This window comes from Canis lupus, chromosome 33, assembly GCF_003254725.2.
Source record: "Canis lupus dingo isolate Sandy chromosome 33, ASM325472v2, whole genome shotgun sequence".
Taxonomy (NCBI): domain Eukaryota; kingdom Metazoa; phylum Chordata; class Mammalia; order Carnivora; family Canidae; genus Canis; species Canis lupus.
The window spans coordinates 15,022,813-15,038,701 of NC_064275.1; the positions used below are offsets into that span (position 1 = coordinate 15,022,813).

The following is a 15,889-nucleotide window of genomic DNA, read 5'->3' on the forward strand; positions in this document are numbered from 1 at the left end:
AAGAGAAAGTAAGTCTAAATAGTGTAATTCCATCATAAAAAAAAAAAATACTCTAACGCTGATTGGAAAGTTGATTTGGTTTATTACTTTTTTTTTTAAAGGCATTGCCTTCTTTTATTTTTTATTTTATTTTTTTTAAATTTTATTTATTTATGATAATCATCACAGAGAGAGAGAGGCAGAGACACAGGCAGAGGGAGAAGCAGGCTCCATGCAGGGAGCCCAATGTAGGATTCGATCCCGGGTCTCCAGGATCGCGCCCCAGGCCAAAGGCAGGCGCCAAACCGCTGTGCCACCCAGGGATCTCTGGTTTATTACTTTGTGAGACAGTTTAAGAAATATTTCACTTGAAGTAAAGACACCATATTGCTCTTATACTTAATTCATTCCCAGTGGCACTGAGCATTGCTAAAAGATTCAAGTGCTTTTTATCCATTTTCTCTTCTATTACCTGAACACTATATTTTGCCCTGCAATAGAACTGACAATACAGGGGAAGAAAAAATAAAGGTCAGTTTTGGGTCAGGGGGTGTTTTAGAGAGGGCAGATATACATTCCTTAAGAATGTATCTACAGAATTGTATAATTCTTAACAATAGTGAGATATGATGTTAAGATGCAAAATCATGTTTTTGCAAAATTATTTTTAAGAATTAAGTGACATTTTTGATTTTGTTCTTTGGATTAAGTCACAAACCAGTCTTAGGATAGACTTACGGTCTGCTGACTATACTCTGCCATAAACAGATTATTATGCCTCTAATGTCTGAGCTGTAGATGTGCAGAAAGTAATTAGTAATAATTATAATGTACAAGTCTTTATCCATTTTTATTAGCAACTACTTTATCTCTGAATTTCTCTTAATTGTTCAAAATTGTGTTTTGAATACAAAGCTGTGTCACTGTTTATTACTTAGGTCTTCCTTCCATTCAACACTTTTCTCTATAGAAAGCATCTCTATAGATTAGCAGAATAATGGGCCCCAAAGATGTCCACATCTTAATCCTGGGAATCTGTGAATATGGCAAGAGACACTTTGCAGATATGGTTAAGAATATGGGCCAGGAGATGGGGAGGGTATCTTGGATTATACAGGCGGGCCAAATCTAATCGAATAGGTTCTTAAAAGTTAAGAATATTTCCTTGATGTAGTTGGAGGGAGATGTGAATATATGGTTAGAGATGTGGAACCACTTATTTGCCTTGGTTGAGTGTTGGCAGAATGACTCTGAATCAATATGTTCTGAAAAATTTAAACTCTGATTTAAACTTTATTACTGTATAGCTTGGTGGTAAAACAAAACAAAATGAAGTATTATCAATTGGTGCTAGAGTTTGTCCATGTAGGAATTAGGACTTCTGAAGACACGCAGCCTGAAAGAAGTTCCTTGTGTCAAAATACTAAGGAACTTTTCTGGGAACAAGGATGCCTGGTTCTGTAATTCAGTTACTTCAATTCTTCAATTGCTTGCTGAACCTTAAGTTGAATTTCAATTTGAAATTATGGGTTGGATTTTGTCCCCTCAAAATTCATATGTTGAAGCCCTAGGCTCCAGTATCTCTGTATTGTGACTCTATTAGGAGACGGGCCTTGAAAGAAGTGATTAAGTTAAAATGAGGCTATTAAGGTGGACCCCAGTCCTGTCTGAAATCTGCCTTTATAAGAAGAGGAAATTTGGACACACAAAGAGACACCGGGTATGAGTGCACATAGCAAAACATTCATGTGAGGACACAGTGAGAAGGTGGCTGCCTACAAGCTAAGGAGAGAGGCCTCAGAAGAATCCAGACCTGTTAACACCTTGACATTGGACTTCTAGCCTCTAGAAATGTGAGAAAATAAATTTCTGTTCAAGCCATCCTGTTGTGGTATTTTGTTACACAGCCTTAGCTACTAATATACTTTCATTTTGTGATGTGTATCTTCTGTTGCTACAAACGTCAGTAGACTGTTACATGCATTAAAGTCTTATGTGAGGTGTATTGCCTTTTGGGAGGATAGGGAGAGGGTGAGATGGTGTCACAGAAGAACTAAGGAAAGAGCTATGTTTTAATATTTAGATTGGTGAGTTCCAGAGAGAGCTGGAAAGAGATATTACAATGGAGAGTTCACAAGAGCAGTGCTATGAGGACATTAATGACCAAGAAAAGTTTCAATGTCCTGATTTGACTTCAACACCCTCACCCCTGCACATACCTCAGAAATCCTGGAGTTCAGAGTGGGACAGTAGGATTTTCCCATGAGAAAACTAATGAACATATTAGGTGGTAAATAAATAATTGAAGGATTAAAATTTGGTTTGGATGCTTCAGTTAATGAATTTAAGGAAATAATAACTTAAAAATTGAAGTAATTTTTAGTCCAAGGTACAGATTCCATGGTGATTCTTTCCCATTTAAGTATTAGTGTCCATGTCTATAAAGATAATTTCTCACCTTTGCACTTGCACTCCTCTGTCATTTCATATGTTCTATTACAAAGGAGCAAAATGGGCTTGGGGAGTTGGAAACTTGCCCTATAGTATACAGTATTTTAAGGCAATAATCTAATAGTGCTGATATTTTGCTTAGATACCAATATCTGCAACTACCCTATGAGAGATGCCAACATTACATACACCTGTCAACAATATTTCCTTGCATGCAGTTAAGTCTAATTAAGCACTTGCTTTCTTGATGCCTACTCTTTGCTATAGACAAAGTTTTAAGATGTGATCATCCTCAATAAGCTGTTATTCAAAGTGAGATGAGTCCATAAGCATAGGAAATTTTTAGGTAGTTGTGCAAAGAAGTGATAATCATTTAGATAGTGAATAGTAAAATAGTTGATTACAGCACTGTCAGAAATTGCAACTTGACATCTTTAAAGCCCTCTTGTGGCAGAAACAACTAGATATGCAGCAAGAAGTTACACAGTTCTACTAAAATAACCACTCAGTTACTGGTTTAAATTTTACCTAAGCTCTGGGCCAGTTATGTATACTCTTCAAACTTTGAGCTGTATTGGATTTCAATTACTACTTATGAATTTGTACTTGCTCTTCCTGAAAGTGACCTGCTTTGGTTTCAAGATTTTTGGCTTGAGTATTTTGTTGCCTATCTGGCAAAAGGAAGATTATACAATTCAATTCATAGTGATAGCAATAGCTACTCTCTACTTAGCACATGTTATATGCCTTGCTCTCTCTATATGATTTATGATTATACTGACAAGCAAATATTATTTATATTTTATGAATGAAGAAAGAGAGGTTATCTTGAAGGTGGAGGTCAATGTGTTAAGCATATTTGTCTAGGACACAGAGCAAAGTGAATGTGAAATAGGATTCACACTTTACAGTGTTGAGTTTCAAAGCCTGTAGTCTTGGCACTGTCCTTGGTAGCATTTAAAAGATGGAGACATTACCATTGTCTGAGGATGACTAAAAAGATATCATGAAATAAGTGACATTACTGTCATCCTTTGAATTAAGTGTAGCATTTTGACAGGTGAGGTGGATGGAATTGCAGGTGGAGGGAACGTAATAGGCAACTATATGATGTTAGAAATGTATTTAAGAAATGATGTGCACTTCAGTTATTCTGGAGGCAGTAGGATGAGATCAGCTAGGTTTGTGTAGATACATGGAAGAAATTTGTTGCAGTCTTTTTGTTTTCTTAATTTTGTGAATAATGGGAAGTTGGATGTTTTGGCAATATGAGGATTACTTTATACTTTTGTTTAAGAAAGTTCACTGGAGATTTGGTTTCCTGGCATTGGTTAGAGAGATCTTAAAAAAAATTGGAAACATTGTGCAGAGATATTGAAGGCAAGATAATTTTGAAGATTAGCTGGGGTACTTAGAGGGTTTCACTTCAAAAGGGAAACACTTTGGAACCACTGAAGTAGTATCCTTCAAAGAAAGTGAAAGAAAGCATCCTTGAAGCTTCTGAGAGGAACCTCAGATGCATAGCTCTAGATCTGGAAATGGGTATAATTTTACTCTGTTTTAGAGTGCCCAAATGCAGAAGTAGCCAGAGAATAAGCAAGGGAAGTTAAGGTTTCCGGTTTATATGGTGGCAGCTCCTAAGCCCACATTAATCTCATGAACTGGGACAAGTGAATGACCTGGGAAGTAGGCAAGCATGAAAATGTTTGTTGAATAGGCAGATCGTTTAGCTCTGTTAGTTCTATTAGCTCTCATTAGTGTCCTTGGGTGAGAGCTGGAGCTGTCTTAAAAAGCAGCCTGCTGAGTAAGCTGCTATGTCTGTTGTTAGCACTCACTTCATGGTCTCAGTTAGACATTTTCCTTTTCTCCCCACTTACCACTAGAGGTTGCCCCAGCAACCAGGAGCTGCTGCTAGGCTGAAATATTATCATTGCAATCTAGTGTTTAGAGAGTTGCCTATTAAGCTGCCCTTCACTACTGCTATGACTGTGTGGTGTTCTTTTAACCAGGTCCTTTGAGAATCCCCTTTGGCACTACATTTTTATAGTATTAAGGGAATGTATACGACTAGTAGTGGTAGGCCATTTATTCTTAAAAAATACCAACCAAATGGGGATGATTCCTCGCAACTTTTATTTTCTCCTGCTAGAGGAAGATCTCCACTCTTAGTTCCTTCTGCTCTTAGAGCATAAATAAAATTGGCTTTTATTTTCCGGTTAAAAGGAATTGTTAGGTAAGTAGCTAGAGGTTCACTAGTGGAAGTCAGTGGGAAAAAGAGGGGTAGGGATAGATTTGGATCCTCCATATTAGACTACCACGTAAAAGCTGAAAGATTTTAAGGGGACGTAGACTAGAATGTGTACTGTAAAACTGGCCAAATTTATGCAGGGGCTGTGTGCCAAAATAGGGATAGTTCCATTCATGGCCATTTATTGAGGAAGGGAGAATTAAGAAAGAACTTTGGGAAATGCTTAGATTTAGAAGGTGAAAAGGAAAGAAAGATAAACCAGCAAGGAAAGAGGGAGAAGTCAGAGAGGTACAACTGGTCCAGACTAGTACTGTAATCATGGCCCATGTCTCCTCTCCGTGATATCGAAAACTGTCTTCATGGTGAAATCTCTCAAAGTGAAAGCAATTTGTTGCCCCAATGTAAAGTCAATCTCTCTGTCTCTTTTTCTCTGTCTCTCTCTCACATGCATACATTGGCATTTGCCACTCTCGTCAGTTTCATTGTCATTTTGAACTAGTTTATCTCTTTGACGAGTCACTGTTATCCACAGAAGTGATTGCTCCCACTTAATTGACGTTAGGAAATTTTGTTTTCTTTCCCATTTTATGTAGAACACTGATTTTGTTTTTTGTTTTGTATATATTTTTTATTGGAGTTCGATTTGCCAACATATAGCATAACACCCAGTGCCCCTCCCATCAAGTGCCCCCTCAGTGCCTGTCACCCAGTAGAACATTAATTTCGAAGTCTGATCCTCATCTGAGGAATTAGATTTAGCCTTTGAAATTTGTGAGGAGGATATTTTGTCATCACTCAATAGCCGCATCAACTTACATTATTCCTGTAAAAAAAGATACAGATGTTTAAAATGATAAAACTGTCCTATCAACAACTAGTTATAATTTGATACCCTGCATCTGAGATCTCTGGTCCAAAAGTTATATTTCAAAAACCATCTCCTTTGGGACATTTTTCATTCCAAAAGAATAGAATAATTAGTTCCTAAGAAATGACACAGCCACACATTGTCAATGTAATTAAGTGTGCTGCTGCCAAACTCAGACAAGCCTATATTTCTGTCATCTTGCCTGATGCCAGAGCCAAGATGTTTTTTTGCTTATTATTTTATAATCACCACTGAGAGAAGCTCAGAGAAGCTTCTTGATCCCAGGAAAACAGTAAAATAAAATTGCCTACCATCCTGGCAATGCCCCCAATATTAAAACATAGTCATTTAGTCCACCCCTACCACTTGTCTTTTATATCAGTGTACCAATTACATAGGAATTACTATGTTTTCTAAAACCATCAGAAGATAGGTTTTCTCGTGGCTTTGTTCTGTAATCAATGGCAATGTATAATAATACAGATCTTCAGTGATGAAAACCATATTTGATCAGCCTCTCCAGTTTTTACACCAAACCCCAAGCAAATGGTGAATAAATTGGACTCATTTATCCTTGGCTTCTTTCCATCCACCTTTAGCCACCTCTGCTATGGAATGGCATAGTTATTATTTTTGGCTGTATGTTACAGTGTTTTCCTCATTATCTTTCTCCTGGTATCAGACTTTACCCCTACAGTGAGTGGGTGGGATGGGGGTATGAACAAGCGCAGTGATTAGTCTGTGATGGGAACTTGGCCCAAGTGTGTAGGGTTTCCACATAAAATATAGGATTCCCACTGAAATTTGAATTTTAGAATAACAGCAACCAGGAGGTCGAAGTTATGATATTTTTTTCACCTCTATAGAAATCTTATCAAATATCAAACAGGAGATATTTGTACTGATGTATATTTACAGTGAAAGTAATATTTATTATTTGAAATTCTGTTTCAACTAGATGTCCTGTATTTTGGTTTGCTAAACCTGGCAACTCTAGATCTAGAAGGAAGACCAGAGCCCTCTCTTCCTTTTTTTTTTAATGAACAGTAAAGGAATTTCTTTCTGTTGTGGAGGTATGAGGGGGGATTAAATACAAACCCACCTGATAGACACTTTTCCTGATAAATAAGAGGAAGGAGTCTTTTGAGGAAAGTAAGCCAAGTAGAGAGAAACAGATATTTGAGCAGCAGAAGAGATAATGACCTCTGAGTTCCAGCTCCCATATATAGGCTCTGATTCCTCACCTCTTCTTTTGTTCTATGCACTATCCCTAGCATCTTTCCCAGGTATGTGAGCCAATAATTTTTTTTTTTGCATGAGCCATTAAGAGTTGGGTGTTGTCACATTTAATATCTGTGTTTCTCACACTCCTGTGGAGTATGTGGCCCTGCTGCACTGCCCCCAGCCTCCTCAGCTTTTCCCAGGTAATGTGCCTTTGGAGCTGCTCTCAAGTTTGCTGGTGGGCAGTTGGTCTTTTGTTAACATCACAGAGGCCTACTTGGATAGAGTTTCCATGGAGAAGAAGCTGGAGCACTTTCTTTTACTTACTGCGTGGAGAAACAATGATGCCTGTAAGGAAGATGTTTATTCTGGAAAACAGTGGAGTCCACATTTATAGAAGTATGAACACTGAAAGACAAAAGGTAATTTTTAAAATCAAAGATAAACTAAACTGGTTGGTAGGAGTTCTCAGGCAACAAAGAAGTCTTTTTTTTTTTTTTAAACTTATTTATGATAGTCACACACACACACACACACAGAGGCAGAGACATAGGCAGAGGGAGAAGCAGGCTCCATGCACTGGGAGCCCAACGTGGGATTCGATCCCGGGTCTCCAGGATCGCGCCCAGGATCAAAGGCAGGCGCCAAACCGCTGCGCCACCCAGGGATCCCCAAAGAAGTCTTCTTAGAAGAAGCCTTTAAAAAAGGGAAGTAAACTCAGCCTCACCACTGCTGTCCAGAGACTGCTGAGCCCCTCTCCATCTGCCGCCACCCACTCTGGACACACAACATTCAGTCATGGATGAAAATGAGCTGGTGCAGAAGGCCAAACTGGCCGAGCAGGCTGAGTGATATGATGACACAGCAGCCTGCATGAAGTCGGTAACTGAGTAAGGAGCTGAATTGTCCAACGAGGAGAGGAATCTTATCTCAGTTGCTTATAAAAATGTTGTAGGAGCCCGTAGGTCATCTTGGAGATATCTGCAATGATGTACTGTGTCTTTTGGAAAAGTTTTGATCCCCTTCACAAGCAGAGAGCAAAATCTTCTATTTGAAAACAAAAGGAGACTACTACTGTTACTTGGCCGAGGTTGCTGCTGGTGATGGCAAGAAAAGGATTGTGGATCAGTCACAACAAGCATACCAAGAAGCTTTTGAAATCAAAAAGGAAATGCAACCAACACATCCTATCAGATTGGGTCTGGCCCTTAATTTCACTGTATTCTATTTGAAATTCTGAACTCACCAAAGAAAGCCTGCTCTCTTGCAAAGACAGTTTTTGATGAAACCATTGCTGAACTTGATACATTAATTTAAGAGTCATACAAAGACAGCACACTAATAATGCAATTACTGAGAGACAACTTGACATTGTGGACATCAGACACCCAAGGAGACAAAGCTGAAGCAGAAGGAGGGAAAATTAACCGGCCTTCCAACTTTTGTCTGCCTCATTCTAAAATTTACACAGTAGACCATTTGTCTTTCATGCTGTCCCACAAATAGTTTTTTGTTTACGATTTATGACAAATTTATGTTACTTCTATTTGAATTTCTCTATTTCCCATGTGGTTTTTATGTTGGATATTAGAGCCAGTTAACATTTAGGGAGTTATCTGTTTTCATCTTGAGGTGGCCAATATGGAGATGTGGAATTTTTATACTAGTTATAAGATTGGCATAGTACTTTTGGTACATTGTGGCTTCACAAGGGCCAGTGTTAAAACTGCTTCCATGTCTAAGCAAAGAAAACTGCCTACATATTGGTTTGTCCTGGTGGGGAATAAAAGGGATAATTGGTTCCAGATACAGGTGTAGTTATTGTGGGTACTTTAAGGTTTGGAGCACTTAAAAGGCTGTAGTAGAAATGGGTATCCCGTAGATATTACATGTGAACCATGAGTATCTGTGGAATATTCATTCTCAATGTGCACACCTTTGACTACAGTTGCAGAAGTGTTCCTTTAGTTGTAACCCAATTTACTCTGGGTAAGGGCAGAAATGGTTCACATTCCATTATTTGTAAAGTTACCTGCTGTTTGCTTTCATTATTTTTGCTACACTTGTTTTATTTGTATTTAAATGTTTTAGGCAACCTAAGAACAAATGTACAAGTAAAGATGCAGTAAAAATGAATTGCTTGATATCCATTACTTTATGTATATAAAGCATAGCAGCAAAACAAAAATCCCATGTATTTAATTTTTTTTTTTTTAGGGTTTTTGTTTTGTTTTGGTTTGGGTTTTGCTTTTGTGACTTTTTTTTCTTTTTTGATACTTGCCTAACATGCATGTCCTGTAAAAATAGTTAACAGGGAAATAACTTGAGATGATGGCTAGCTTTGTTTGATGTCTTATGAAATTTTCATGAACAATCCAAGCATAATTGTTAAGAACACGTGTATTAAGTTCGTGTAACTGGAATACAAGTTTTATGAATAGACTTTTCAACTACTTTCTCTACAGCTTTTCATGAAAATTAGTTTCTTGGTTCTGAAACTTCTCTAAAGGAAATTGTACATTTTTGGAAATATATTGCTTATTCCCTCTTGGCAGCTAATGGACTTTTTACCAAGTTTAAATACAAAGTTTATCATAACAAGATACTACTAATATAACTACTACTGTTCCCTACCATGGTGCATATTCCTTCCCTACCCTAAAAAAAAAAGCTTTTTTTCAGAGATGGGATTGATTGGAAAAAAGTAATGTGTTCCATTTAAAATTTTGGTATATGGTATTTTCTAACTTAGGAAGCCACAATGTTCTTGGCCCATCATGACATTGAGTAGCATTAACTAAGTTTTGTATTTCCAAATCACTTTTGTTTTTAAGAATTTCTTGATATTGTTATAGCCTGCCCTCAATTTTGATCCTTTATTCTATTTGTCAGGTGCACAAGATTACCTTTTTTTAGCCTTCTGTCTTGTCACCAACCATTCCTATTTGGTGGCCATGTACTTGGAAAAAAAGGCCACATGATCTTTTTGGTTCCACTCAATGTCTAAGGATACCTTATTTCCTTTGCTTGCATCCCACAAACAATTTCCCTCATCCTATCTACTGCAAATCTATCAATCATCCTATCCCTACAAATCTCTCCTTAGTTGATGAGATTGTGTTTATCTCCTTGTAAGCCCTACCTATCCTGAATGGTGTCTCATTGTCTGCCTTTAAAATCCTTCCTCTTCCTTTCTTTAAATAATGATGGGGCTAAGTTATACCCAAAGCTCACCCTACAGACTGTTTCCTTAGTACCTTGCAGAAAACACCAAACAAAAATACTGTTTTAAAAGAGGTATATATTTTTTTTCTTTTAGAATGTAAGCTCCTCTAGAGCAGGGACAGTGTTTTCTGTATGTTCTATTGTGTCTAGTACACTGTAAATGCTCAATAAATATTGATGATGGGGGAAAAAAAGGAAAGTAAAACATGAAAATGAATGAGAAAACTGCAAGCAAATACTGAATATCTTCTTCTAGGTTTCGAGCTCCTTTTGGATTAAATGTCAAGCTAAGTCCCCCATGAGTAAGTGGGTATTCATTGTCAGAGTCTATCTAACATATGGGCTTTCCCACTTGTGTAGAAATCATGTCCATTAGTTTCAGCTTCACTCAACATTAGGCAGAAACATGTGAAAGCTGTGTTCTGATCCGGCTATAGGTTCCCCATAAGACTCACTTTAAAATCTTTACCATCCCCTTCTGGAGAAAATTGGAGGCACAACAGGATGAATTACCAGACTTGGCTAAGGCCACATATTAAGAATCCTAATATTTAACATTAACCCATTAGGTTCAGAGTCTGTGGCAAAAGCACAGATCAATGGGTGAGTCTCAGATAAGACTGGACAGATTCAAGAAATCAACCCTCTGGACCAGAAACTTCCATTGTGTAAAATAAATAACTGCCCTTGAGAGCTAATATAGTGACCAGAACCCACTGTTGGGGTTCTGACAAAGAGGATAAGAATAAGGTGATTGGGTGCTTGGCTGGCTCAATTGATAGAGTGTGCAACTCTTGATCTTGCGGTTGTGAGTTCGAGCTCCATGTTGGGTATAGAGATTCCTTAAAAAAAAAAATCAGGGATCCCTGGGTGGCGCAGCGGTTTGGCGCCTGCCTTTGGCCCAGGGCGCGATCCTGGAGACCCGGGATCGAATCCCACATCAGGCTCCCGGTGCATGGAGCCTGCTTCTCCCTCTGCCTGTGTCTCTGCCTCTCTCTCTCTCTCTTTCTGTGACTATCATAAGTAAATAAAAATTAAAAAAAAAAATCAAATCTTAAAAAAAAAAAAAGAATAAGGTAATTAAAACCAGATTGAGCTCTCCAGTTTTCCCTGAGCAGAATCTAATATGAATCTACTTCTTTTGTTTGCCATTTCTGTTCATTGTTTAAGAATATTGTGGTCAAGAAAGAGGCATTTGGAGGGAATGTGGGGTGAAGTAGGGAGTGGAGAAGGAAATATGGAGGTGAAGGTAAATAATACATGCTGAATGCTTTCCAGGAAGTTTCAAGATCTCTAAAAGTAGTAATACATAGGATGCACTGCTTGTTCTTTAGAAATAACTTAAAAACTTGAGACTCTTCACAAAAAATATTAGAAATAAGGTATACATGATAAATTGGTCTACAAGAGATTGGTTGCATGTTCACAGTTACTCGAATAACAAATAGCACAGCCTGGACTCCAACCTGTAGTATCCTGAGTGATCTTTTATAGGAATCTTTTCATTTTTGTGCTTACTTAATTTTGATATCCCATTCATTTAGAAGCATGTGATGTGGACTTCTGTTTACTGCCATACATCTGGTCTCCTCTTTAAAATCAAGAGCAGTGCAGAGATAGGAAGTGGGAGTGTCCAGAATGCCAGAATCAAAGTAGGCATCAACAGAGGTAATTGTATAGGTGATTGGAGAACACACCAGGACTTTAGAAATGATGTTTTATTTAATTAAAGGTTTTTTTTTTTCTTCTTTTTTTTCTTTTTTGAGAGAGAGAAAGAGAAGTGGGGAGGGGCAGAGGAAGAGGCAGAGAGAGAATCTTACACTGGGTGTGGAGACTGATATGGGACTCAATTTTATAAACCTGAGATCATGACCTGAGCCAGAAATCAAGAGCTGGACATTTAACCAACTGAGTCACCCGGGCACTCTAGAAATGGCAATGTCACTTAAAGTAGGTCTTCAGAAAGTTCCAGAACCATGAAATATGAAAATATGAACATTGTTAGTAACAGTTAAAATAAAGAGGATTATTCTTAGTAATGATTATGAACTATATCTGGTGGGAAAGAGAAATAAGAGGTGGGATTGTCTGTAAGTTCCATAGATTCATCTATTAATGTGGAAGGCAATCAAATAAGGGGACCCTCCGTGATTTCCAGTGTGGCTCTGTAACAATGTGTGTTCACACATGCCAGGACACAGTTAATGGTTAAAATTTTGAAAATGTGAAGATTGTAGCTCATAAAAGTGATCACTCACAGTTGGGATGTATGTACTTTTGGCAACATATAACAGAAACATATTTGTTAGAAATTAGATTCAGGTGGGATTGTTGAAAGGTACGCTGTAGGGTGGCACTACCTTATATAAAAGGAGACTACTGCTTTAGCTTATGGCTTTAATGATATGTTTTCTTATGAACAGGTTGCCAGTGATTCTGGACCATGCGAGATGTTCGCAGAAGTCTCTTGGCATTCCTCCTCTCTTTTTCCAGCTTTGAAGCTAAAAACAGTTATGTTAGAATTACAATGGAAAGGCCAAAATAATTTTTGACTTAATCTTGATATTGCTGAACTACTGAGCTAATAAGCAATGTCTTACTTTCCGGGTTTTTATAATGTGATAAAAACACTCTTTATTGTTTAAATTATTCCTAGTTAGGTATTTTATTATATTGCAACTTACAGCATTTCTAACTGAATCCTGAATTCCTTTCTTGTTTTCTCTCTTTTAGCTTTCTATTGGTCTCTCTGTTGTGGAGATTTTTTAGGTTTTTGGCTGCCTGGTGCTTAAATCCTCATCCTGTGTGAGATGAGTCTTCATGAGAGAGCCAACTCTAAACTACAGAAATTAAAAATGCTAGATACCCACCTTCTGAACCTCATTTGAAGCTAGGGCTTAGGCAAATAAGGCTCTCTCAGTTGGATGTTCCAGGTGTGAGTGTGGACCTAGTGACACAACGATACATGAAAAGGGGATAATTTTCTTTCTTTTCTTTTCTTTTCTTTTCTTTTCTTTTCTTTTCTTTTCTTTTCTTTTCTTTTCTTTTTTCTTTTCTTTCTTTTCTTTTCTTTTCTTTTTTTCTTTTCTTTTTCTTTTCTTTTCTTTTCTTTTCTTTCTTCTTTTCTTCTTTCTTTCTTTTCTTTTTTCTTCTTCTTTCTTCTTTCTTTCTTTCTTTTTCTTTCTTTCTTCTTTCTTTCTTTCTTTTCTTTCTTTCTTTCCTTCCTTCCTTCCTTCCTTCCTTCCTCCTTCCTTCCTTCCTTCCTTCCTTCTTTCTCTTTTCTTTCTCCCTTCTTTCCTTCCTTCCTTCTTTCCTTCCTTCCTTCCTTCCTTCCTTCCTTCCTTCCTTCCTTCCTTCCTTCCTTCCTTCTTCTTTTTTCAGATTTTGTTTATTTATTTGAGAGAGAGAGAGAATATGAGCAGAGGCAGAGGGAGAAGCAGACTCATAGCTGAGCAGGGAGCCTGACATGGGGCTCGATCCCAGAACCCCAAGATCATGACTCAAGCGGAAGGCCAATGCTTAACTGACTGAGCCACCCAGTGCCCCAAGGGGATCATTTTCTGGTAAAGGAAGTGCTTATAGCAAAATTGTACTCTTGGTGAATCAGTGACTATAGTAGCTAAGACATTGGATATTATCACCCTTGCACAGGCAAAAGTTTCCTTGTCAGCCCAGTTCTACAGCCTAATTTGTAGCATTGTTTCAAGATGCGTGGTTCTGTGCAGAATGGTCCAGCCTTCCTGGTGATTTAGAGAGCTATCCAATAGAGTTTTAAAATAAATTGATCCACCCTCAGTTTAATCAGTTATGGCTAGTTTATCTTGCTTGTAACCAAAATCCCTGCGTGGATCTTCTGTCTCCTCAGCCAATAGAGTAGAGGTCAAAGGAGAGACAGCCTAGCTAGGAAAAAATAACTCACCTTTTTTTACTTGAGTACAGCAGTCGCCTTCTACAAATGAATTAGCATGTTAAGTTGGCTATAGGAGAAAGAGAAGAGGAAGGAAAGAAGCCCATACACACTTTTTTTTTTTAATTAAACATCATGAAATTTGTGACTTTAAGAGTTTGTATTAAATCTTTTGATAATGTTTCCAGGATAACTTTTAAGATATTAATCTGTTTTTCTGATTGTGTCCTCATTCAAATAGGTAGCCAGGCCCTCTGCTTCTTTGTCTCAAGGAAAATTTGGGTATGAAAAAATGAAAGTTTTACATGCACCCGGATTTTCATTTTCTAACAATCTAGGCCTTTTGATGAGATTATGCTAGAGGCCCTTAAGGGAGAGGAAAGAGAGAATGACTCCTGAGAGAGACGAATTAATGTTCCTCATGTTGAAGAGTTTCTTCTTGACAACTCCCCTGTTAAGAGGGGAGTCATTATAAGATACCTCAGAAGTTAGAGTAGGGACCCTGCTCACTGTCAGTGTTGTGGTGGAGAAGTCAGAATATTGTAGTTCCCAGGCTTGCCCAAGATCTTTACATCTCCAGTGTGCCACACACAAGCAGCAAGCAAGAAGAAGGCTGAATTCTGAGGGTATGTCTAGGTGGTAATAACCACCGGGCAGATGGACAATGACCAGAGAGGTCATCTCTGTCATTGTGCTATGTAACACCCTCACATATCTTCATTACCCTAATAATAATGAGGGGGGGTCACCAGGAATTACCAAGATTGCATTTGGACTATTTTGGCAAGGGGTGAGCAAGAAATCATTAAGTACATTTATATAAAATAAAGAAATGCACTGTTGTGTTAGTATGCTAGGCTGCCATAACAAGGACCTGGCCTGTGTAGCTTAAACAACAGAAATTTATCTCTTTACAGTTCTAGAGTCTGAAGTCTAAGATCAGTGTGTCAGCATGGTTAGTTTTTTCCTGAGGCTTCCCTCCTTATGTTTTAGGTGACTATCTTCTCCATGTCTTCACATGGTCTTCCCTCTGTGTGTGTCTTGTCTTAATCTCCTTTTGTTATAACAATACTAGTCATGGATTAGGGCCCACCCATATGACTTTGCCAAATTACTTTTTTAATGACCCTATCTCTAGATATAGTCACATTTTGAGGTACTGGGAGTTCAGACTTCAGAATAAGAATTTTGGGAAGACACAGTTCAGTCTACAACAACTCTTTTGCCTGAAGTTATGGGAAACAGATTTCCTTATATGATAATGTTACTAACGATGATGTTACTAATAGTGATATTATTACTAGTACTAAATAATAATAGCAAATATTTCCCAGAAATTAGGCATTTTCTAAACACTTCATGTGATCACTCATTTAATCCTTACAGTAGACTAACATAAGAGATATTATTATTCCCATTTTATTAATAAGGAAATTGAAGCATAAGACACTTCTGTAGCACTTATAAGCATTATGTTATGCTGCTTGTCAATAATAAAAATAATATAATAATTATTAAGCATGGAAACCATGGCATAATTGATCCTCCAGTTGAGCCAAGACCAGGATTTTTGCTTACAGTGTTCATCCCCATATTGTCCTTGGTTCATGAAGGGTAGTTCTAACGTTTAACATAGGTAGCAGTCAGAAGTTCCAGAATTGGCTGGAGAGGAACCAGTGGAGGTAAAATGGTAAAACCCTCAGAATTACCTCCATTTTTATTCTAGGGTATAGATATGTGGCTCTCTGCTTTCAAGGTTATAGATAAAATAACAATGAAATGCCATGAGTCCATAACATTAGTTTTTATCTAATAGGTCCAGATTGGTTTTGTAATAAAAATGTCCCCTGACTTAGATCAGTAAGATCTAAGATTTCTTTTGAAGTTTTTTTGAGGTCTTATCCCTTGGCTCTAGGATCCCATTTTCCTTGTTCAGTTGGTTTGGTTTGTTCTTGTACTCTCTAGGTGTTAGGATACTTTGCTGGGATTG

The 15,889-nt window shown here is 37.7% G+C and overlaps 1 pseudogene; it reads left to right on the forward strand.

The window, feature by feature from the left end:
- The first annotated feature begins 7,260 nt into the window (after positions 1 to 7,260).
- LOC112678768 (14-3-3 protein zeta/delta-like) lies at positions 7,261 to 10,320 on the forward strand (annotated as a pseudogene).
- The last annotated feature ends 5,569 nt before the right edge of the window (positions 10,321 to 15,889 follow it).